Source organism: Solenopsis invicta, chromosome 6 (assembly GCF_016802725.1).
Source record: "Solenopsis invicta isolate M01_SB chromosome 6, UNIL_Sinv_3.0, whole genome shotgun sequence".
NCBI classification, from domain to species: Eukaryota; Metazoa; Arthropoda; class Insecta; order Hymenoptera; family Formicidae; genus Solenopsis; species Solenopsis invicta.
In genome coordinates, this window is record NC_052669.1 from 9807575 (window position 1) to 9813574 (window position 6000).

A 6000-nucleotide genomic window follows, 5' to 3' on the forward strand; every position below is an offset into this window, starting at 1 on the left:
CCACCTTATGAAAGCACCCCGACAAAGGTGACGGCAAGGGGAACCACCTTATGAAAGCACGCCGACAAAGGTGACGGCGAGGGGAACCACCTTAAAAAAGCACCCCGATAAGGTGTAAGTACGATCTTGTTACCTACACGTGGTACACCTTAGGTAACGCTAATACCTACAGGCGGCACCGATTATTTCGTTTTTACATTTTAAAAATGTTACTTTGACTTATACCTTTATGCCCAAGATCGATCTCAAGGTCGAATTCAAGATCATCATCAGGTTGATCCCTCGAAATCATGCAAATTTTGTCTGAGCCATTTTTTTGTACAAGCACATCCCTACGTTTTAAAAGGGTGGGACGGGTGGTCTGAAACAGGTATATTTTTCATTGCATTTTCTTGTAGTCGATTTCGAGAGCTTTCCAAAACACTATAAATAAGTTTATTTTGGTTAAGGACTTTCCGAGTTATGACGCTTGAAGGTAACAGTACACCGTAACTTTCAAGCCTCACAACTCGGAAAGTACTCAACAAAAATAAACTTTCTTATAGTGTTTTGGAAAGGTCTTGACACCAGCTATTAGATTCTGGAACCAAAAATGAGGTGTCCTATTTAAAAAAGTTAATGTTATTTTGATCTGACCTTGGCGACGCCATCCAAGGTCAAACTGATAAAATCAGTAAATAGATCTTTTAAAACCCTACAACTTTTGTCTGAAACATTTTTCTTTAAAATGTCGCGTTTACGAAAAAATCGGGTGGGACGGGTGGTCTGGGACACCCGGTATATATATATACTTTTAGACGAAATAGGTTCATGAATGAAGAAAACTTGATTTATATCCTAATGAGCAGACAATACTTGTTAAATGTTTTTTAATAAAAATTTTTTCATATTTAATTTAATTATTGTATTATATTAACATATATTTTTTAAAGTAGTAGATAGATATTTTGACTGTTACTATATCAATACAAATTGAACAAGAATACCTTCAATGATCGCAGCTAGATCTTCGTGCTTGTATTGTTTGTGTGATTTTTATATATTTTACTCAAATCTTGTTCAATTTAGAACTGTGTTATGACTGAAAATTAATTCGGCACGTCGTTCATTGAATTTGAGTAAAGTATATAAAAATCACACAAACAAGTACGAAGATTTAACTGCGACCGTTGAAGGCATTCTTGTTCAATTTGTATATATTTTTTAGTTGCATTTTTATTTAAACGAATAACAAAAGTTATTTTAGATGCTATTTCGCATTTGTGAAAATAGTAAAAAAACTATAATTTTATATATTGTATGTTAAATATAAATATTATGCTTTAATTATACATATTTTATTTTTTCGATAACGTATATTGACCTGATTTATCAGTTATATACGCATATCAGCATAAAGTGTTCACAAGTCATCATGAGGGATCAGTTCGCACAGTTCTCGTCGAGTTTTCGTCGCAGGCTCGTCGAGTGCTAGCCAAGTGCACCGATTATCGTAAGATTTCGCAATTGCAAAGCAAAAAGAAGTGACCAGCAGAGTGACAACCAAAGACTCAGCTGAAGCATCTCTCACCCCAGAGAGATTAAATATAGAAATCGCTAACAAATGCAATGACTGGAACATGGAATTAGACGAGCCAGAAAAGAACCGGCAGATCTTAACCTCAAAAAACGAGATCTCGAAGCTGAACGAGCAAGCAAAGATAAAAGTAGAGACTGAGGACATAGTTGACACAATAAAAAAGGAGTTAATAAAAAGAAAATTCTCATTAATCAAAGTAAAAAACGTCAAACGTAACAAGGTATGCCCAAACCTAAATATGGCACGTAACAAAAGAAGCGACAAAGAAAACAAGGTTAGCTTGAACGAGCAGGCGGCCAATAACGCAAATAACTCTCTGATAGTAGCATTACATGAGAACAATGCACTTAAAGCAGAAATAGAAAAACTGAAGAAAATAATAAAAAACTACCAAATGGGCCAAGAGTCAATACCCCAGGTGACTGTACAAAACAAATACACAGTATTAGACACTGAAGCATCTTTGCAAATGGAAGCTGAAGAAGCCGAACAGCAAGAATTTCGTAACACTAGTAAGAAGGAAAAACAGCCAGGACAACAACAGCAATAGGAAGCAAGAGAAAGTAGCGAGCAACAACACAAACAAGGACCAACACATCACATGTCATGGGCCCTAAATAGTAAAAAATGCTTAGGTGCATGCCTAATCGATCTGGAAAAAGCATTTGATACCGTATGACTAGAAGGACTGCTCTTCAAATTAATTAAAAAAGGATTTCCGGAACATTTAATCAAATTAATATGGAACATGGTCTCCAACAGATCAATAATTACAGAAAACGGAGAAACCTATTCTAATATAGTTTTTAAAATCAATAATGGATTACAACAAGGAACGGGAAATTCACCAATACTCTTTAACATCTACACAACCGAAGCGTTTAAACTATTTAACTTAAACACACCTGAAAATCCTCAAGCAATTGCATTTGCTGACGGTTTAATAGTATATGTGGCAGACAGTTGACCTTCAAAAATTCAGAGGCATTTACAAAACGTAGTGCACAAGTTAGAACATTATTATGAAACATGGAAACTAAAAATTAATGTCGAAAAATGCAAAACCATTCTGTTTAGGCCATCTCTAGTGTATGCAAATCATAACGTAAGAAAACATTATAAAAATTTTCAATAGAGAATTCACCAAAAAACAATGTAGTCCAAAAAATTCCCCACAAGAAGGTAGTTAAATATCTACGAATTAATATAGACGAAAGACTGCACTACAAAAACCATACAGAGATACAATTAACAAAAGCCTTTTAAGCATTTACTCACCTAAAAAGATTATTTTACTCTAGACACTTACACCCAAAAATAAAAGTAATATGCTATCAACTGTTAGTAAGACCGATAATAACCTACGGTTGCCCCGTATAGTTTAATATCAACGCAGCGCTTATGGAAAAAATTAGAAAATTTGAAAGAAAATGCCTACGTGCATTTATGAATATGTATAGATCTGCAGAATCCGATTTCATTAAACACGTAAGTAATCAAAGACTGTACAATAAAGCAAATATTCTTAGAATAGATAATTTCATAATTAAATTAATAAGTGAACATTATGTACAAGCTAGTAAGATAAAACAGAATAGTTTAATATACAGTGCATTATATTCTAATCCAATGTATTACGAAAAAACACTATCAACCGGATTTATATCCCCCAAAGGTTTCCTATATTTAGACAATAAAGGATATATACAGGATAGCAAAAATGTACCGATAATATATTATTTTCCGAGACATAATAATAATAAGAAATTAGAATATTCTAAATTTTTGAGTAGCAACGATACCAGCATAACATGGCGTTACAATACTACAATACCGAATAAAGAAAAATTAATAAAAAAATTAAATAAATTAAAATATTCGTGGCTCAATGAGATATGATTCAAGCAAGCAAAAGAAAAAAAAACTATTACTATAAGTCAACATAATGTATATTTTTATCAGTACAAAATTACCTTTTCAAAAAAGGTAAAAAAAGGTGCCAATTTATGTGTGTGCGCGCGCACCTTATCTTTAATTTTTTTTAAAAACTCAAGTGGTACTATTTTTTAATCCAACCTAAATGTATTTTTTCCAAAAAATGTATGAAATCTTTAAATTGTGCCAATTATAAAGAGAATATATTGCTGTTTGAAATAACTGCTGTACTACTTTTAACGAATAAAATGCAAGTGATATTATATATGTTTTTTAAGTAAAACCCAAGTAGCGGTATCATTAATTCCTTTTTAAATAAAATTCAACTGTCTGTGTATTTTTATTAAAACATTTTTCTGTTCTAACCTAAGTGGATGTACTTAATTAAAAAAATTTCGATGAAATATGTAACATTTAATCTCAAAGAATTAAAGAGGAAACAGAAATGACAATGTTTTTTTACCTTTTTTGAAAAGGTAATTTTGTACTGATATCACGCGTTTTTGTAGTGTTAAGCAATTGTTACCGCCGTCGCCGTCGCCGTCGCCGTCGCCGTCGCCGTCGTCCTTACCGCGCGTTGTCGCCGTCGTTACCGCGCGTCGTCGCCTTCGCTGTCGTCGTCGTCGTCGCCGTCGTTACCGCGCATCGTCGCCGTCTCCGTCGTCGTCGTCGTCTCCGTCGTCGTCGTCGTCGCCGTCGTCGTCGCCGTCGTCGTCGCCGTCGTCGTCGTCGTTACCGCACGTCATTTCCAATCGTTCACCGTCACCAGCCCCCTGACAGCTCAATAGTTCTCGCGTTTACGTAATGTCCGCGTGGCGCTGGTGACATTCATGCCGGTTGATATATATATACGTATATAGTGTACGTAACGTAAACTATAGATTTTTAGTATTAGCAACGAATATCGGAACGAGTATGACACACGAACGGCGAAACTGTGTTTTTTATTTTATTTTACGCAACGTGTGTGTGTGTGTGTGTGTGTGTGTGTGTGTGTAATTATATGTATTGTATGTACATATAATATATAATTTTTCACTAAAATTATATAAAATAGGATAGAGGATATAGAATAGACCATTGTATAATACTATACATACTATAAATATGATAAAAATAAAATACATATGTTATAAATAATACATTTTCTTTATTCAAGTTGGATAAAATTTTGCATTTTTTTTAATTCGTTGATTTACTTTTTTGTTTTTGTTATTTATTTTACTTGCATACTGTCGCATACGCAAAGCTATATAAAATTCAATAATTTGCGCTAGTACTTGATCACCATGATTTTTACAAGGAAATGACAAGGCAGGTGTATAAATGTCTTCAATTATTAATTCAAATACATCAGACTGATGACAGTATTTTGCAAATAAATTTTTTAAATATTTGATAAAATTATATAATTTTAAATTAGGATGCATTATCCGTCCTTCTTTCATATCTTCCATATTAACTAGTAGAGCTGTTGGTAAAGGACAATTTGTAACAGAACTAGTGAATGCGTTCTTGCATATGTCACAATCTATTGATTTTAGTATGTGATTTGATAAATACCCAGTTACGTAATAAATAACGCAGTCAATGATCTCTGGTTGACTGTAATCACTGTAATCATTATCCATAAACTGGTCTAAATTCTGATCAAATTCGTTATTATTAATAACATTGTCTAATTTTTCTTTTAGTTTTACTATAGATGATACTTCTTGACGAGAATCACGATATAAATTTTTTATCTCTGACATTGAAATTGGAGGTTTACATTTTGTATTCACAAGTCTGCAATTTCCATATTTAGGTGGTTTGATTATACTAAAAGTACTTAAAATTTTATAAATTTGAAGGAAAGTAGGTGTCCCTGGATGATCATTCGATCCTGCCGTATATCTCACGGTTCCAAAGAATCTCTAAATATATATTAGATACAGAAAAAAATGGATATAAAACATAGTGTAAGTGCTGGTCTACAACCTTGCTTTAAAGGGTATTTAAGCTCTAAGCTGTAAGAGATTGACCAATTACAGTCGAGTATTCTCTTCATATTTTATTGTGATTGGTCAATTTCTTACTGTTTAGAGCTTAAATATCCTTTAAAGCAAGGTTGTAGACCAGCTAAAGAAAACCGTGTACACCGTGTATAAATATTGTAAATAAAAGACTTAAAATATTAAAGTTATAAATTTTTATGCTACAAGTACACAAAAAAGATGTTATGCTATTATGTAAAAAATAAATATAGATTATTTCCACACGTTTATCAAAAAATTGTAATGTTTACTGGGTACAATGTTAGCCAACCTCAAGTGAGTCCTGATTCAAACGTCCCGTCGGAACATAATCAAAACGAGCATTTAGAGTCAAATACTGCACTAAGTCAAGCGTTGACTTCATAGTTACACGGAGTCCTTCTGCAGTCTGTTTTGTTAAAAAATTATTTTCTGGGATAGCACCACTGTGGACGTATTGTTCCCAATTAT